This window comes from Cupressus sempervirens, chromosome 7, assembly GCF_028749045.1.
Source record: "Cupressus sempervirens isolate cs-2001-9-10 chromosome 7, ASM2874904v1, whole genome shotgun sequence".
In the NCBI taxonomy this organism is placed as follows: domain Eukaryota; kingdom Viridiplantae; phylum Streptophyta; class Pinopsida; order Cupressales; family Cupressaceae; genus Cupressus; species Cupressus sempervirens.
The window spans coordinates 775,484,190-775,504,602 of NC_143124.1; the positions used below are offsets into that span (position 1 = coordinate 775,484,190).

Sequence of the window (20,413 nt, forward strand, 5' to 3'; positions counted from 1 at the left end):
ATTAAATAGTTAAAAATGTAAAATCAAATTTATATACATCTCACAAATTATTTATTAAAGCTCATTTCACATATAATTAATTTGTTGCACACTTCATGTATTCAAATAAATTTTTTAAACATACACAATGTAAATCTCATAGTTCGAACTAGCTTCACACTAAAGTTCATACATACAACATAAGTTATTGTCAAAGTTATTACACTCTTCACACAAAGTGGATGTGAATGTTCAAATATATGTTTATGTCAAAGTGCAATCATTTTTAACATAAGCAAGTAAATAAATATGAGAAAATAAGTGAATGCCTATCTAATTTAAAACAATTTTGTAACAGATTGCTTAACTCATTATATAAAGCAAAATATTTAAACCATTTGAAATTATTTTTTTTTTAAAAATTGATATTCAAACATAAGATAGGTGAGTTTTAAAATAATATATTACATAAAAATTTAAATTTACACACATATTTCAAAAATGTTTTAAAAGAATAGTTCAAATATATTTAATTTGCTTCACACTTAATTTATGAAATATACAATTTGTAATTTCAAAATGAATGAAATCTTGTTTCACTACAACTATAAAAAAAAGTGAATTCATTTCTAATTTGAAACAAATATGTAGAAAAATTACTTCAATCACTATGAAAAATAAAATATCTAAAACATGTGGAAGTTCAAAGACATTTTAGACCAATTAAAGTAAAGTAGTTTTAAAATTATTCAAAAAATATATTAATAAAAAAATGTTAAATAAGTTGAACAAGATGAAATTGTTTATAAATATTGCATATATCATTTATAACTTCAAAATGTAGTAAAAACATATTTCACTATAATTACAAAGCATACATAACTTTCCAAGCGCATTCTATGTTTGATTAATGACAAAGCTAAGGGAATTAAAGCATCATACATTAGTCAAAAGAATTCACTTGCAAAGAAATTGCAACTCAATATATTTGAAAATATCAAATGAACAAGAGAAAATAATAGACACCCTTAAAGCTTGGCACATTATAGAATAAGTTGGAAAAATTAAGTCAACTGACTATTTAACACTTTAAACTAGGAATCAAGCTTTAGTGTGTGGTGTTTATACTGTCATGAAAGTAATAGTTCATAATGAATAAAAAAAAATGAAAGACATGATTTATTGATGTTCAATGAAAAGTTAGAGGTGGTAATAGAAAATGAAAACTTGAGTTGAAAAATATAAGATACATGGATCGGGAAGAGATAACGATTAGTATGAAGGAGATTTGTACTTCCATGGAGTGAAGATGGTTTGCATTAAAAGACAAGCCAAATTATATATTTAACTACAAGAAACAAAAGAAAATATTGATTTGGTTGCCTAGTGTAGAAGATCATAAAGCCTAATGTTATATTAATCATTCAATAGACTTGCATAAAATACTAGATGAGATCAAACATGTAACATCTATTAAGATAGGATCTCTAGGAGAGCTACGAGCAACCATAATAAATAAAGGGAAACTAGTGCATCTAATGGATGGTATGTTGAAAGTGAAATTATTAATTATGGTGTATCAGATGATCTACATGGAAAATACACAAGTTTTCTCAAGAGTATAAGATAATTAAAAGAAGCATAGCAACTTTATAATCCAATGGCAAAGTGTCCTCAACTAGCACAGGATATATGTCAATCTTTACCTTCTTCAAATTGAATGGATGAACTCAATTTTACAACAAGGTTATTGTGTTATTGATACTTGTGCAAGATTCAGGCTTTAGATTCATCTTTCTTAGGCCACGTATGTTGTGGAGAGAATATTCAAGCATTAGGCAACTCTGCATAGAGTTCCCTTTGACATATGTAGGAATGAAAAAGTAGTGTAGATTGTCTTCCAACCAACAACCATGAAAAGCATTGTACAAAATAGGGCAATGGCTCAGTTCTTTTAAATTTTTATTTATTTAATTTTTATAGATTTTAGATTTGTCTATGAATAATTTATATGTTTGTAGAAGGGGAAAAAATTAAAAATCAATTCTTCTGTCCTAAATAAGGGAAGCACCTTCGTGACTTGGTCCCTCACAATTGAGATTGCTCATGTCCCACTGTTCTTTTCTACACACTTAATCAATATTAATCAAGATTTTTTGGGTGAAGATTAGAATCCAAATATAAAAGTTTTTCCAACATCACCAACAAAAAAAGGGAGTTTTCATTGGTTTAGTTACATACAAAGTGCAATAACAAAATCAATCCATCTAACTGCCCCATAACAAATTTCAAAGGGGTGGAACTAGATAATGGTGTGAAGAATGTATTTACAATTTCTATCTAGATCGTTTGAATTTGTGGAATAGGGTTCTTATATCTATCATTTTTCCTAATCTAAATGCATGTACACAGTTGTTATGATTTGTATTTTAGATTTCATTTTATTATAATGATAAAAAAATATTTGGATAATAAAACTACATTTCTATAAACCCAAAAATGCATGTCTCTTAAAATTGGAATCTACCTCTTCAAACCGAAATAGGTTTGATTCATTACATGGCTCTCTTAAAATCAAAAAAATACGAAATCCACCTTTTCCCCAATTCTAAGAGCTCTAATATCTTAGTAGTTTCCAATTCAAGTGAACAACTAAACCCTTATGGCTCTTACTCCTAATTAGCACCTTTGGATTGGTCTAGACATGTGTTCTTAATTAGCATATGGTTGATCCATACTCTATGGTGTAAGGGTTTCCAATATGTTCCAATGATGATACTGATAGTCATATCAAGAATCTTAAAGGAAATTTAGGAAACAAACTATGTATCAATTCCAAGAATAAATCGTTAATGTGATGAATTTATTTCTTTATACCCATCTTCCTAATCAAATACATTTGGATTTAATAGTGGATGCAAAACTAAATCATCATAAAAGAAATTGTAGAAAAAGTATTTGATACATACCTACCAATATGATTGAAGCTCCAGTCCTTTTCTTTCTTGCAATACTCTTCGAATCTCCTTGCAAAATCAATTTCCCATTCTTCTTTTTTCGTAGTCCAACAAGGCATCACTCCTCTGGAAATTGGCAACTATAGTTTAAGTCCTTGAAGAATTAGTACAACCATGAAATTTCCAACATCCATTGGCATTGACAATTAATGATCAACATCAAATTTATTAACCACATAACATGCAAAACACAAACCACAAATTTATCACTCTGCAAAATCTCTAAAACAGGCATGGAAAAAGTTGTCAACAATGCCCATATAAAACCTTATTGAAAAATGGAGCATCTCCAATTTACTTTTTTTTTTCAATCTGTAACATGATTTCTTTTATAAAAACAATCGAATGCTTTTTTTCTCCACTAATCTGGAATGCTTTTCGAACATTATACATAAAATAATAATAATAACAAACTTCAATTTTTTTAATTAATGCCTAAATACTAGAAAGAGGGAGTGATCAAGAGGGACTAAATTTTTGAGTCAAACTCATTGACCCATAGTTCATGAGTAGTAATTTAACTATGTAGATTCAATGAATCTACCCATTTTTTAAACACCTAGAAACTATAATGTAAGTGCCTTGTTAATGCTTTTTTGAACATTATATATAAAATAATAATAATAAACTTCAATTTTTTTAATTAATACTTGCATACTAGAAAGAGGTAGTGATCAAGAGGGAGTCATAAGGATATGTTGATTGTCTATTGATCAAAACAAAACTTTGTAGCCTATATAAAAGATGAAAGATACTGATAGAGGGAGATATCTCAATACAAAAAATTATTTTCTTTTTGCTATTGTTGTTGGTATGGGTTGACATCAATGCCAAAGAGGGAGATTGTTGAAAATAGATTGATTTAAGTATGAGAATGTGTTTCAATCATTGTTTTATCACTAATGTCAAACCTACTACTTGTTGGTAAGACAACTACCTAGTTGATTTGAGTGTTGTCATTTGTTTGATTGATGAAGAGGGTTTGATCAAATGTGATAACAAGAGAACCTAGAGGAAAGGTCAAGTTATGGCAAGAAAAAGGAATACAAAGATTAGTTAAGATAGTGATGTTATAGTGCATTGATTATCTCCTTAAGGCTACATAGGATGGATACGCTAATTAAGTCTAGAAGAACAAGTAAGAAGAATTTAGTCTACGAAGCTTGACTAAGTGGATAGTAGGTGCTGAGAAAAGTTAGTGTAAGTCAAACAAAAAATTAGTTGGAGCTGAGTAAAGTGAAAGTTTAGTGTATGTCGAGTGATACAATGTAAGCCGAGTAAAGTTTAGTTGATGTCGAGCACCGGTAAACTTTAGTGTTTGTTGAGTTATCCAGTGGATGATGAGTAGAAGAATAGTATGGAAGTTGAGTGACAACATATTGATGTCGAGTGCTAGTATTCTTGTTAAATTGAAGATTTGATAAATCTAAGCCAACTATTTTATTTTCTTGAATTTTATGAAGCATGTGGAAGACAACTATGATGAGTTGGTGGCACGGAATTCATGGAAAACCATTTTGAAGATGAATTCAAAGAGGATTGAAGAAGAAGTTTCTAGAGGGACTCAAATGAAAAAATGGGTAGATTCATTGAATCCTACCTAATCTTACCTAACCCTAAAATGGACGATAGAGGTTGAACAGAAAAAATATCTAAATTCTCTATTTATAGAGATGGCTAGTCAAAAGCAAGGAGGGTCATGTTCAAGAACCTAAGTTAGATAATAGGTCTATGGTATTCCTTCATTTAGTGGCCGAACAAAAGAGATTGTTATTGGCAAGCAAAGCAAGATCAATACTTAAGACTATGAATGTTTGAAGGGTGAACAAGTTATCAGAGTTGAAGTGTGTGAAAACCAAGAAGAATGGAGGACTAAAATAGAGATATATAATCTACAAGTGAGTTGTAATTTGTTATCAAATCAAGCCTTACTATTACTTCTAATCATTGTATCAGTCTAGGGTAAATCCTTTGGATTAAGGTTGACCTAACAGTCATTTGTAAATACTTTAACCGAGTGACATTCCAAGTGAATGATCTAAAGTTCTCTAACAAGGCTTACTCCTAACATGGTGATTGAAATCCTCTAACCAAGTCACGTTTAACAGTGTATATTGTAACCTTTAATAGGGTTGGCCTTTCATAGGGCATCACTTCATAAGAGTGAGAATTAGTAGCATGCTACTAGTGGTTTTTCCCAAATTGGGTTTCCACATAAAATCATTGTGTCAAATGTGTTATTAAATCTATTATGTTTCATGCTTACATTTCTGCAAAGTTGATTTGACAATAATCTACAAGTTTGAATATTGTATGGACACATGCATGAATATGTTTTATGGATATCAGTTCACTAAGATGTGAAAAAAATTATTTGGACATCTAGACCTTGGATAACTAATTCACCCTCCCTCTTAGTTATTCTAAAGAATTCAAATAGAATATTGATTCAAGTAAATTTAAAGTATTCTTCCTTAATGCACAACCTAATTTGCAAAGATACATTGCAAGGATTCTTAGACTAGCAAGATTTCTAGGGTTTCCTTTATTTGATCTAGAGTAAATAAAAGTGTAATTGGGAATCTCTGACAAAATTTTGTAAGAATATGATAAAAACTTGGAAGGAAAATGGATCACATTGTTTGGGAGAATATTTATGTTAAAAATAATTTTACCATTTTTTTCTAGTATATTTTAATGTCATGTACAAATATCTTGTTTAGTCAATTGAAGGTATTCTCATCTAAATCATAAGAAGATATTTTGGAACGGTGTGGCAAAGCAACATAAATTTTAGTTTAATGTCCTAGGATAATATCTATTTTCCAAAGGAGCCAAAGAGTACTAGTACAAGACAACTAGTCATTGTGAAGCTAATAGGATATATAAATGGGTCAAAATCATTAGAAGGAAATAGTTGGAAATTGACCTTCCTACGAGGGTATTGACTATTAAGGGTCCACCTTAAGGGTTGAAGATATATAATTTCATGGTACACACAATGTAGATATATCATCACAAAACACATTAAATGGGAGATTAGTGATGGAATAAATGCTTCCTTTTTAATAGACTCTTGGGAAGATTTTGACATGCTCATCTATAACCAAAATGCAGAAGAAATCAAGAATGGAACCATTAAAGTTTGGGGTACCAAAGTGTGTGAATATGAGGAGTCAGAAGAAAAAATGGTTAGAGATTTAATGGAAATAACATTTCAAAATGTCAATGCTCCAAAAAAGAGAAGCATTTCATCAAGTTTATATAATAGAATCACCACTTTGTCGTTTAATGGGGACATTGTTAAATAGCGTAGCTCAAATATTAGCTAAAGATTATAAAGTCAAAGTAAGACATACAATCAAAGAGGCTTCCTTGACAAATCAAAATTGGTAAACTTACCCTTATTAGGGTAAATATTGTCTCCCTAAAGTGGGGGTATTTGATTGGATGGTTGAGTAGAGAGATATCTTAAAAATGGATAAGATGAGAAGAATTGACATTTTAGGGCCCTGAGATGAAAACCACTTGATATTGACTTTATCGTATATGAAGTTTTACAAGAAATATTTTATAAAGAAACTAAATCGGTAGAGTCCACTCCCCTTGGATATTAGATATTGGATAGTCATGTGGCTCACTAGATTAAAAAGGCTCTATTTATTAGCATATTGAATATCCTTCCATCAAGCATCATGCCAAAAAAATTTAGAGTATAATGGGAGGATCATCTAGGATAAATAGATGATTAGGAGGAACTATCTTACAAAATCAAAAGTTTGGTTGTTGTATTGGCAACACATATAACTAATTATAACCTCCTAGATAAGAGGCTCACAATTTACTGTTGTGTTGTAGGCTCTTGCCTTATAATATATTACTATTAATATATTACAATTTATATAATATATTACTTAAGAAATCTGAAAACTAATAATAATAATAATGGGTATTTAATATATTACTAATTGACATATTATTGTAAGTTATAATATAGTATGTTTATTTAATTATCTAAATTAAATAAATTTTATTTAAAGATACATATAATACATAAAATTTAAATTATAAGTCTTATATATATATATTTATTTATTTATTTATTTATTTATTTATTTATCAATTATTAATTCAATATTTTCTTATATGATCAAATATAATAATATAACTATATTTTCTCTATATATAGCACATTTAAAGTCTAAGTATAAATATAATATAAATATATTTAAACTTAAAAATATACATCACTATATTTTTAATCACATAAACTAAAAAATCCTCAAATATTAGATTTTTTTATTATTAAAAATCATTTCCTTAGTCAGTTAATTGTGATGGGCAGATGAGGAAAAAACTCATATCATGGTTAAAAATAAAATTATTAATGTGTCATGTGTGCAAACATTTAAAATTGATAAGTAGGAGATAATTTCCAAAGCAAGTCAAATTGTGATATTGCTATCAAGATTTAGCTATGCAAATTTTTGAGTCAAACTCATTGACCCCTAGTTCAAACAATTGAATGCTTTTTTTCTCCACTAATATGGAATGCTTTTTTGAACATTATATATAAAATAATAATAATAACTTCCTTCAATTTTTTTAATTAATGCTGATAGGCATTCTACAATGGTAGAATGGGTGGAGTGGGATTGAATGTGTTAATGTTAACTTTTATTCTTCTAGGTTAAATTTGACAACCATCTACATGTCAAAAGTTTAAATCTTTTTGTTTTTCTTAACAAAAGGCAAGAAGCCTATATATAATATTAAGTAAAGTAAAGCCATATACAAAAGGAAAAAATGGCAAAAAAGCCATCAATGTCTGTGAGGAAAGAAAAGGGTAGGAATAGAACTAAATGCATCAGCATTCAAGGTAGCCATCATCTAGTCAACATTTAGATACATTAGGTTTATCCAATTCCAATACTTCTAATAAATAGAAAATAAATACCACATAAAATATTCATTTAAATTATAATATTTGAAGATATAAATCATCCATCTTTTAGAAATTAAAATAAAAAGTTAGTAAAAAACTAAAAAAATGGAAATAAAGGAAATCTAAATAATTTTAGATATAGTAAATTAAATTATAATTATTTTGTAGTGGATATCTATCGACATTTCTTTAGATAGATTTATTTAAGATATCTATACTAGTTTTATATTATACATTCATGTAATCAAATGTTAAAAATAATTATTTGAAAATGGAAATTAATTTAATAATTTTTTAATACAAAATTTTTAAATTAATTAATTATAAGCTAATTTAGAAATAAAAGTATTAAAAAAATTGTAAATAAAGGTTGTGAGGCTAAAAGTTTCAATAAATATTTTCTTGGTTTCTAATTGTTAAATTTAAAATATTCACAAATTCTGAAGTTTGGTGAAAAATCAAGTCTATATAACTATAAAGTTATAATTGAGTTGTCAAATTAAAATTAAATATTTTAATTGTGCACAATTAATACAATAGAAATATTTTAAGTTAATATCAATTTGTAGGTTAAATGACAATTATCAAAATAGTATTCCACATCACTTATGATTTGATTTAATTCTACAAATCAAATGTATATCTTCATGAGTATTCAAGATGTACACAAACATCATATATGACATCTACTATTTGATTATTGTATGTTGAACTAAAAACAATTAATCTAGTCAAGATGATGGAGGCTATCCTTTCACTTATGGTATCACATAAAATCATGTAATATGGTCCTAAGAAACAATATGATAATAACAATATGCACAATAAGGAAGCCAAAAGAGAAAGCATAGAAGGTAATAGCAACAAGTGTAAATGTGACTATGATTTTACCCCGCTACTTGCTCTATCAATATAACTAGCATGCCTAACATAATAGGGTCAAACTTAGTTATGGAAGAAGATGACACAAAGTAGAAGAGGATGAAGATGCAAAAGTTGGGGTAAATGAAGTGGGAGATGGAATGCTCAAGACAATTTTTTTGGAACTTTTTCTTAGTGTTATGGCTACTACAAAGGCTAGTGAATCCCTTATTGATGTTGATTCTTAAAATTGGTAGAAAATAGAAGGTGATTATAAGTAGTTTAAAGCCTAAGATGTTTATTGAAGATATTGAGGAAGTAAAACATGATAGGGGCTAAGGTGAATAGGTTTACTGTGGAGGATGAGGCCAAGGGTGTTGGAATTCCTTTTCTAGGTCTAACAAATAGGGTTTTTTTTTCCTCCATATTGAAACATAATTCTATGGTTCATTCCTAGTATTAAGGATGTTTATTTATCTCTTGTATAGTGGACCATAAGGTTTTGAAGGTAGTTGACAATTCTTCTAGGGGATTGGGAGGATTTTAGAGACAGTTGATTCTTCTTATATAATAATATTGTCCTTAGGCATTCAAAGGATATGTGTAAATTGGAGGATTGTGGTGTGGATATTGCTTCTTCTTTGGAGAACATTGAGAAAGATGAGCATCTTGTTATGCCTATTTGAGTTCCTCTTTTTTTTTGAGTTCTAACATGAGTGGTTAGGGATTTGAGGGATTGTAGATTTTAATGATTGTCTCTTGGGCAATTTTAGTGCTATTGAATGGTTTTTAAATCTATTTTTCTTTGTTTATTGAGAAGGGTTTTTTTACAATCCTAATATGGGTTTAAATGGCCTTACTTTAAAATTGATGTCATCATTTTTTATTGTGGAAGGAAATATTCTAGTTTTATGTTGAGGTTCATTTTCCTAAATTTCCCTTCAATTTTGGAATGAAATGATTTTTAGGAGTTTTTCCAATTCTATTCGGCAATAAATTGTTGTTGATGAGATAGTTTTTTTATGAAGTATTTTTTTATAGATTGTGAATGCCTAGTGAGCATGAAATTATATAAAGACAAAGTTTATGAATCTACACCAAGTTATTAAATTATGCCTAATTTATTCCTAAATCTAGAAAGGTACTATGTTTGTAAAATCATACCTTGAGTTCAGAAATACTCGTTAGATATGAGGGCATGAGAAAAAAACACTAAAGTGAAGCCTAAGTGAGCATGGAATTATATGGGGATATAAATTACAACACTACTTGACAAAAGTTATAAGATCACACTGATATAGTCCTAAGGGGTTAAAAAGAGGCTAGGGAGCTAGGAAAGTACTATGCTTGAAAAATCACACCTTGAGAAACTGAGAGACATCTATTAGATCTAAGGGTAGGGAAACATAATACTAATGTGAAGCCTAGGTGGGCATGGAACTATATAAAGACACAATTTACAACACTACACCAAGTTATAAAATGTTCAACAAGTCAATTGTTCTATTCACATATTCCTTCTAATTTTTCAACAACAACTCAACTAAGGAAATGTATCAGAATAGTCCAAGGAACAAAGCAAGTACAGATAGACACTTTCTACTCATTTTCATGTTCTAAGTTTTTCTTGTCAAAAAAATGGCCTAAAAGATATTGCAACTATTATATGTTTATTGTAGTGTCACTTAATATCAACTATTGAAAAAAAAATGAAAAACTCAATTCAACTTAGAAACCCTACATTAACAATATAATCTATTAGTCAACCCATGACAAATTTCAAGGTGTCATTTAGGGTCTTCTTATTCAATATTTTGTCCCTCCTTGTGGTTTCTCTCTCTTTAGTCACCCCTATGCCAAAACCTTATCCTATCCCCATCCTATCCCCATGCTTATGCTAGATAAAAAAAGGTACTCATCTTTGGGTCATCCTCTCATTCCAAATAATTCAATACAACTTTTAGGAGTGAATTTCATTCAATAATACCTATACATGTTAAAGATAAAGGAAACCCCTTGTTGCATTGATCTTCTCCCCATTTTTCTTTCATTCTCTTATGGTTCCTGTTGATCCTAAACCTACATCTCCTATAGATAAAAGGTAAAACAACCCATAAAATAAAATCCCTTTTATATACAAGTTGTGCCTAATGTTCATTTGCATAACTCCATAATAGAAAGAGAAAATACATCTATAGTGTTGGTTCTACCATATGCACCCCACAAATACTTCTTGAAACTATTTGATAGTTTAGTGCAATCCCACAACAAGAATATAGATATCGTGTACGTTCACCTATGACTTTATCATAATCTCGCCATTATATAAACATGCCTACGTAGAAGTACACTATTATCAACATGTATCATGACTATAGAATATATCTTCGATGTCATAATACCAAGATGAAATTGTAATTCAATCAAATTACCCATAAATGTAAATAAATTCAATTTTCCAGATATAAACATAGAGTTTTAATGTAGTTTTACAAAAACCAGTGAAGAAAGGCAATCCAAATTTAATACTCATTCTCAAATGTATAGAATCATGCTTTATTTTCTCCATTCAATAAATTAGAGATGACATGACACGCCACTAATATTAAAGATCATAAAAGTATTATTTTATATAATTTCATTTGTAGGGTTGTTCCTATGTATTTTGTATGAAATTTGAGACTAATATGACTACTATTATTTCAATGACCAATTTCTATTACTATAGATGATTTCCAATTTGTATCATGTCTATGGTTATGCCTTCTTAGTCTAATAAAGAGTCAGATATATAAATTTATTGACAAGGTGAACAAAAGAAAATAATTTTTTTCTTTCAAATAGATCCTCGAGCTCCAAAAAAAAAAAGTAATACCACATCCAAAGATCATAGAAAGCAAATGGAGTTGGAAGAGGTTCAGAAGGCTTTTTTTCTCCAACATATTTCATTGAAATAGTTCAAAGTCATTGTTTTTTGTTCACTGATAGGAATTCATCAATTAATTTGGGCACTTTAGATAGTAAACCTCAAGACTAATCTCAAGATACATTGCCAAAAAAAAGGTAAAACAATAAGCTCTTGAGGTTGTTAGAGACATGTTCTAACTCTCAATTGTTGAAAAATGGTTGGACTCTTTAAGGTGAGGCAAGGAAAAACTATTCTCGAGTTGCAATTGGAATGGCATTTTCAGGATAAAATCAGGGAGAAGACAACAATTTTCAGATATAACATTAGGGAGTTGTGATGAAATGTCTATTAAGAGAGTGAAGCTTCTTAGAAGAAGATCTTGCACAAAAATATTTGAAGCTTCAATATTTTGAATTGTTAAAAGCCAATAAAATTTGGTTGTTTAACAAGCTAGAAACACATTGAAAAAAACTTCACCACTATTGTCGAGGGAATAGACTTGCATAAAATACTAGATGAGATCAAACATGCAACAACTATCATGGTAGGATCTCTAGGAGAGCCACATGCAGCCATAATGAGTACAAGGCAAACTGTTGAGTGCATCAGATAAGGCTACATAAAAATACACAAGTTCTCTCAAGAGTATAAGATAATTAAAAATGATTGTCTCAACTTCCATCCAGGTAGTGAAAATGGTCCCTTATCCTTTGGATTTAATTTCATTTGTGAAATGCATATTTACACAATGAAGAGGGGGTAGTATTGAATTATTGATAGTCATAAAAATTGGAGTTTTAAGAAAATATGGATCTACAATCCTTTTAGGATAAAATATCAGAGATGAGCTTGATTCACAACTCATCATTATGAGACTTTGGAAACCAAATTTTTATGATATTTCAAAGTCATTTTCAAACTGATGTTAAATTTAAGAGAGACAATAGAAACAAACCCCTGTTTCCAATAGGTAATGATGATCTCTAGTGCCAAGCATATCATATTGCTATACATAAAAGAGAAATAATTTTGTAACTACATTGGAACCAACAGATGCATGCTTGCTTTCCAAGTACAGAGTATAGTAGTAAGATATTTTAAAACATCTTGAAAATGAGTAATTTTCAATTTCAAGGCCTGTGAATGTGCTGGCAAATTTTTATTTCGCTCTTGAGAGGTAAATTTGTTGGGAAGTGTTCAACATATTCTTTCGGAATTGGTGACGGTAGCAGTTTCTTGAATAGATCTATCTTTACAGAAAGGTTATTGTGTTCTAATTAATCTGTGTGCACGATTCGATCTTTCTTAGGATATTCAGGCATTCTGTAGCGCTGGAGCTCAATAAAACCCTGAATCAAATATCAACTTGATTTGTTGATTCATTAATTTCGGGCAGTCATAACTTTTGATTCGGATATAAGTTTAGGCTGAAATTTGATTCGGATATAAGTTTAGGCTGAAATTTTACAGACAGTTAGATAAGAAGGAATTATTTGAATTTACCAGTACTAAAAATTTTCCCAATGAAGAATCTTAAAGAAAATTCAAGAGACAAACAGGGCATTGATTTCAAGAACAAATCCATGGACCCAAAAATGCATGATTAAGAGAAATTCCTCTTAAAACTGGAATCTACCTCTTAAAAGCGCATGATCGACCTCAAGAAAATTACTAAATCTACATTTACCCTAATTCTAATAGCTCTAATGGTTCCCGACCTTCGTAATTAGTACCAGGGCAATCCAATATGTTCCAGTGATGATATTGACAGTCATATCAAGAATCTTAAAAGAAATTCAAGAGACAAACAGGGTATCGATTTCAAGAATAAATCGTTTATGTAGTGAATTTATGTTTTTAAACGCATTTTCCTAATCAAGTAAATTTGGATTTTATGGTGGATGCAGAACTAAATACTTATGATAAATACCTGCCAGTAAGATCGAAACTCCCTGTGCATCTGATTCTTCCTTTTCCGTTCACCATGAAACAGAGCACTTCTCCATTACTCAACCGAAAACAGCAAACCCATTGAAACACAGCGATTATAGTAAGCGAGTGCTCATAAACTGATTAAAATGGAACGCGTCCAACGGTATCAAAGGTACAATATTTGTTTCTTCGTTATCGGATGCGTTTTTACTCAACATCAAATATAAAAATTATAATAACAAACTTAAAAGATTATTTTTAAATTGTTCATTCATCAATTTAAATGTGAGAAACAAATATTGGAAAATAGGTTTAACTCTTTTTTTTTAAAACCCAATACAAAAATAATTAAATTAATTATAAGATAATTTAGATATAGAAGAATTCTGAGGGAAAAAAATTGAAGTTAAATATTAATTTTCACAAATTTTGAATTTAGGTGAAAAATTAATTCTAAATTTAAATAATAACTATAATTGAATTGACAAATTAAAATCAAATAATATAATTGTACAATTGATGCAATAAATATATTTTAAATAAATATCAATTTGTATGTTAAATGGTCAATTATCAAAAATTAAAAAAATTGTGCATATCTTACATAGTATACATATAAAACTTTCTATAGAAGATAGTAATCCTCATCACTTCTAATTTGATTTAATTTATCACTAATTTGAGAAAACACAACTTTTCTATCAATATCATTTTGATTCAATTCAGTTGTAGAAAGACAGTTCTCATCATCAAGATGTGCACAAGCATCATATATGACATCTACTATCTAATTATTATATGTTGAACTAAACAAAAATATAGTGAAGATGATGCAAGTCATCTTATCACTTTTAGTATCACATAAATATCACTGAATATGGTCCTAAGAACAATATGATATGTACACACAATGAGGAAGCATAAAGGGAAAGAAGAGAAGGTGGTAGCAACAATTGTAGATGAATGAGTATGATTTTATCCCAATATAACGTCTTGCTATATCAATATAACTAGTTTGTATAAGACAATAGGGTCAAATTTAGTTGTTGAAGAAGATAGTGAAGCCAAAGAAGATGAAGATGCAAGAGTTGGGGTAAATGAAGTGGGAGATGATATGCTCAATCTCATTCTTTTGACACTTTTTCCTATTTTTATGGCTATTACAGAGGCTAATGAATCCCTTATTGATGCTAATTCTTACTATTGATGAAAAATGGAAGGAGATTATCCTTTGTCTCCTTCTATTAGTGTTTTATCCCCTTTAAATAAAAATGAATTTGTGGATCTAGTGGATTATCTATATGATGATCATCATGATGAACTCCTCCTTAACATTCTTTTGGAAGTGGTTTAAATCACAAGACATTTTTTAGGACATTGAGGAAATAAAACTTGATAGGGGCTAAGGAAAACAAGTTTACTAGAGAGGATGGGGCCAAGGGTGTTGGTATTCCTTTTCTAAGTCTAACAAAAATGTTTTTTCCCTCCATATTTAAACATAATTCTATGGTGCATTACTAGTTTTAAGGATGTTGATTTATCTCCTTTTATAATGGATCATAAGGTTTTGAAAGTAATTGCCAATTTGTCCTAGAGCATTTTGATGGTTTTAGAGGTGGATATAAAGATTTTGCATTTGTCTATGATTTTTTTATTTTAATTATGTTGTCCTTAGGAATTCAAAGGTTGTGTGTAAGCTGGAAGATTGTGATGTGGATATTGTTCTTCTTTGGAGCACATTGAGAAGGATGGGCATCTTGTTATGCCTATTTTTGTTCCTTTTGTTGTTGTGAGTTCTGTCATGGGTGGTTAGGGATTTGAGGAAGTATATATTTGAATAGATTTTAATGATTATCTTTTGGGCAAATATAGTGCTTGGTTGAGGTGTTCAATTTTTAGGAGATCCTATAGAAGTCGTCCCGATATTGATGATGTTAGAAAATGGTACTTTTGAGTTTGGAAACATAAAGGAAAGGTTCAAAAAAAATTTGTATGTTAAATGGTCTTTAAATCTTTTTTATTTTTCTAATGAGAAGGGTTTTCGTAGAATCTTCTCGATGGCCCATACTATGGGTTTGAATGGTCTTACTTCAAAATTGATCTCATGGTTTTTACTTGTGGGAAGAAATATTATAGTTTCTAGTTTAGGTTTATTTTCCTAAATTTCCCTTCAATTTTGGAATGAAATATTATTTAGGAGCTTTCTCAATTCTATTGGGCAATATAGTACTATTGATAAGATAGCTTTATTTATGAAGTATTTTTTTATAGATTTTGTGCTCTTGTGGTTCTCACCATCTCCTCTAAATTTATGAAATGAGTGCAACAATTTTAATTTTAAGACTTCATTATTTTTCAAATCATAATAGAGTAGATTATGCACATAAATTCTTCTTAGAAAATAAAAGCTAAAACATTGTTCAGAAAACTAAGGATCAAATGCCAATTGAGGAGAATCCCATTCCCACCTTTTTTGAGGCTCAAGAACTTGAGAGCTCAAGGATGGATAATGCTTTGGGTTCACTAGAAGGAAGTTTCATTAACTTTAAATCTCTTTGTTCTTCAAAGAAGCTTAAATTTAGGGAGGAAGATCCCACTTTGTGGTCAAGAAAAGTGCTTTGGGTCATTTTTTTAAACCATCCTAATTGTAGGCAGGGGTTTTTGCTTTATAGCTATTGTACCTTTTTTTTAATGTTATTATTTGGTGTTTTGTTGGGCTTAGCTTCTCATCCTTCCCTCTACGCAATGGATTGAATAGATCTTCAAAATGCTTTATTATCAATAGAATGATGTATGCAATATGATTGTTATTTTCATATTCACTTTTATTCAATATTTAAATAGTATAAAAATTAAGTTAATTTGATTACAACTAGCATTACGAACAAGTAACTCATGTGCAATTAAAGTCATTAATTATAATATTTTCTAAAGTTTTCTTTCTTGATTTTTTGAAAGTATCATATGTACAAATCTTGGCCTTTAAGATCATGTACTAGATTCTTTTTGATAGGATGTGAAGATCTATAATATATGTCCTCTATTAATATACTAAAGGATGCATGTGCAAAAAATAAACTAGTCAAATATTTACAAGGCAAAAATAATCAAGAAATATATCACAAGATAGCATGCAGAACATGAGCATGGATGACATTCAGCTACTAAAATATGTGGGCTTATATTAGATAGGATAGATTCCATATTTGAGATCCCACTAAAGCATGATCTTAGCATTGATAGAACAATGGTTTGAGGATACTTTTTCATTCCATCTTTGGATCAAGGAGATCATTGTGACACTAGAGGATGTATACCAGATACTCCACCTTTTGATCAGAGGGCTTCCATTGAGGCCTTGTGCAAGGAGGCGTGCATAGAAGATATTTAAGGATGAGGAGTATTGTATAGGAGGAATATCACCAATGAGATCTAGAGAAGATAAGATGGATCTACATGATATCATTCTAGGTGGTACTCCTTTTTTAAAGTGATGGATATATTGAACATTGAGTCGTATTGTGACCCCAAATGTTAAGGGGAAACTATTCTTGTCACTGTTCATTAATTTGGCATGAGCAATGGAGAGAGATCGATCAGTGTTTGCATGAGGTAGTAGTATTTTTGCTACTCTATATTCAGAGTTGAGAAAACTCACCATATACTAGAGTTATAGTTTGATAGAATGTACACTCTTATAGGTGTGGTCATTTAGGAATTTTGCATGCACCAGGAAAATAGGAGTTCATGTAGCACTAGATGAGAGCCTTTTAAAAGTGTATACATATCCCCTTGTTGAGTTATGGTAGTATAGAGACTTACTATATTGGAGAATAATATTTGATCGCGGATGAAATAATGTGAAGATCATACCTCCAGATGGTGGAGTGGCCTTATACTACACACCAAATGAGATACTCATAGAGGAGGAGATTCCTAAAGGTATAAAAGTCATGTGATCATGTCATATGACTACGACTAAGTATTAAGATAGTTTGGTTTACAGCAAGGTGTATTTAGAGCAATGTCATGATATTCCCACCTGCAAAGATATATTCAGAGAGATGAAGCCACATGATGACCTATAGTAGTTGATATCATCTCTAGTGACTTACAGGAGGGAGAGGATGTTCTAGTGAAAACAAACTTATATGGAGGATGTACAGGGGATTACATCCACTACTGGATCAAACATATAGTAAGGCCCATCTTCCTACTGGACTACCCCACAGGAGACCCTAGTTTATTCACTCTATACCGAATGTGCAATCATGGTACCTACAGTCCCATAACAACACTCCACTCCCACTACCTAGACAGTGAGAGCATGGAGAGATAAGTCAATCCATGCCCCCACCCTTAGTATTAGAGAGAGAGTTAGAGCACTCTAAGGGGATGCCAAGTAGGATTTCAAAATTAATTAAAAATCAAATTTTGATTTTGAGAAATAAAAGGTAGTACAGTAAGATTATGTATGATTGTAGGGATAGAGAGAGAGTGGAAGAGTTTTGTGAGTGAGGTCCTAAAGGACCTTAAATATATAGCTTTGAGGATACTATCCACCCATCACCATGAGGTCAAAGGATATAGAGATCCAAGAAGACATGTTGATATCTTTTCATCCATCACTCTAGAGATGAGACTGAGATAGGAGAATGAGGAGAAACTTCAACATTGAATTAGTAGAGTTAGAGACCGAGCTATGAATGATACAAGAGTGCATGATGGAGTGTAGCTCATCTAGGAGCCATACCCACAACACTACATCTCAAAGACCATCCTCCTCAAATTGTAGATGAGAGAGATCAGGGAGCCATCATCTAATGGGGCATTGAGATTGATAGATAGAGAAATGATATATATATATATATATATATATATATATATATATATATATATATATATATATATATATATATATATATATATATATATAATCAAAAGTTGGTATACATGAAATAAATTATACAAAATATGCCTTTATGTATAATGTATTCCATGTATACCAACTTTTGATGATATATATATATATATATATATATCATCAAAAGTTGGTAAACATGGAATAAATTATACAAAATATGCCTTTATGTATAATGTATTCCATGTATACCAACTTTTGATGATATATATATATATATATATATATATATATATATATGAGAGAGAGATTTTCTATTTTTATGATCAATGTTTTAATTAATTGCATAAAAATAATAAGGATAGAGACAATACAAATGTTTGTGAAGTAATATTTTGGGATTCTAAATATCACACACTAATGAAACATAATGAACATTCTATTAGGAGAAACATTAGTATAACAAGAAAGATAAGTTAAACATAATAATGATGAAGATGCATAATATTAATGGGTTCCTTGAGAGGAACACCATTCATATCAAAAACCATGTATGCACCAGAGCCATACACTTTAGTAACCACATTAGGACCTAACCAATTAGGACTAAATTTTCCCTTTCTATCTGGTAGAGTATTAATATTCTATTGATTTTCATTACGAATAAGATCACTCATAGAAAAGGAGTGTTCAAGTAATTTATTATTATAACGCTTTTGAAGAGATTTATGATAAGCTCTTAAATATTCCAAAGCATTGATTCATTTTTCATCCAACATTTCTAATTCTTGTAAACATAGTTCTTTAAATGTGTCTTATCAATGAGTCCATGGAAAGAGACTCAAAGAGAAGGAATTTCTATCTCCAACGACTTAATAACATCTGCACCATATACCATGTTATAGGGAGATGTGTTGGTAGTGGTAGGAACTCTAGTCCTATAAGCCCATAAATCATATGTAAGCTAAGTATGCCAATATTTTCCATGCTTATTCATTGTTTTCTATTTTATTTGTTCAATGACTTTGTTACATTCTTTAGCTTGACCATTAGATTGAGGATAATGAGGAGTAAAAAATCACTGATGAATATGATATTTCTCCATGGATTTCCTAACTTCCTTATTTCTAAAAGATGTTCTATTATCAAAAATAATGGTAGAGGGAATAACAAATTGAGAGATGATATTTTGAAGAATGAAATCACAAATAACCTTTGTTGTAGTAGATCAAAGAGGAATAGCTTCGATCAACTCATTTAGTAAAATAATTTGTAGTTGTTAAAATATAAGTTGGGATAACTTTAAAAAACCCTTCCCAAAAAAAATACCTAAAATGTTAACGAATCCAACATTTTATGGGCAGAAAAATTTTCATGTTGAGGGCAATTTTTTTGTTCCATGTAGGGAAATAAATTATTATATGTTGGTGATTTTGTTTCTTGTCTTAACAAAAATTATTTTACATGTGGTGAATTAAAAAAATTCTTGCTAACACATAAATAAATGTTGGCTATTTTTTTTCTTAACAAAAATTAATTTGTAGTGTCAAAGGCAAATTACTTGTTTTGTAGGAAAATGAATAATAATGGTATTGGCTAATCTTTAGTGGTAAACTAAAAAAGTGATTAATTTGAAAGTGAATTTGCCAAGTGTATTGGCTAGCAACCTTTAAGGCTTTATGGTTGCCAAGTGTACTGACCAATGTACTATCTATTATTAATAATGTCAGTGTCACCATTACCAACTTGTCTACCATCACTTTGGTATTGTTAATACGTTAGTTTTATTGACCATTGATTAATTAGAGATCAATGACAGAAGAAGCATTTCAGGGCCAATTGCTTGAAAAGACCTAGAGCCGCATGGAATTATCTAAAATGGAGACACATGGCAAGTTTTGCATGGCAAC

The 20,413-nt window shown here is 29.9% G+C and overlaps 1 long non-coding RNA gene across 2 annotated transcripts in view; it reads right to left on the reverse strand.

Moving 5' to 3' along the window:
• LOC149549617 (uncharacterized) overlaps nt 1-13,799 on the reverse strand; it is a 38,827-nt gene extending 25,028 nt beyond the window's left edge. The window contains exons 1-2 of one of the 2 annotated variants that reach the window (XR_016354477.1): nt 13,641-13,799; nt 2,949-3,062 (exon numbers count right to left, since the gene is read on the reverse strand). This is a non-coding gene — a long non-coding RNA (uncharacterized LOC149549617). Of the gene's footprint in view, nt 1-2,948; nt 3,077-13,640 lie in introns of both variants that reach the window. The other variant, XR_016354478.1, reaches the window with a different exon arrangement.
• Between the last annotated feature and the right edge of the window lie 6,614 nt (nt 13,800-20,413).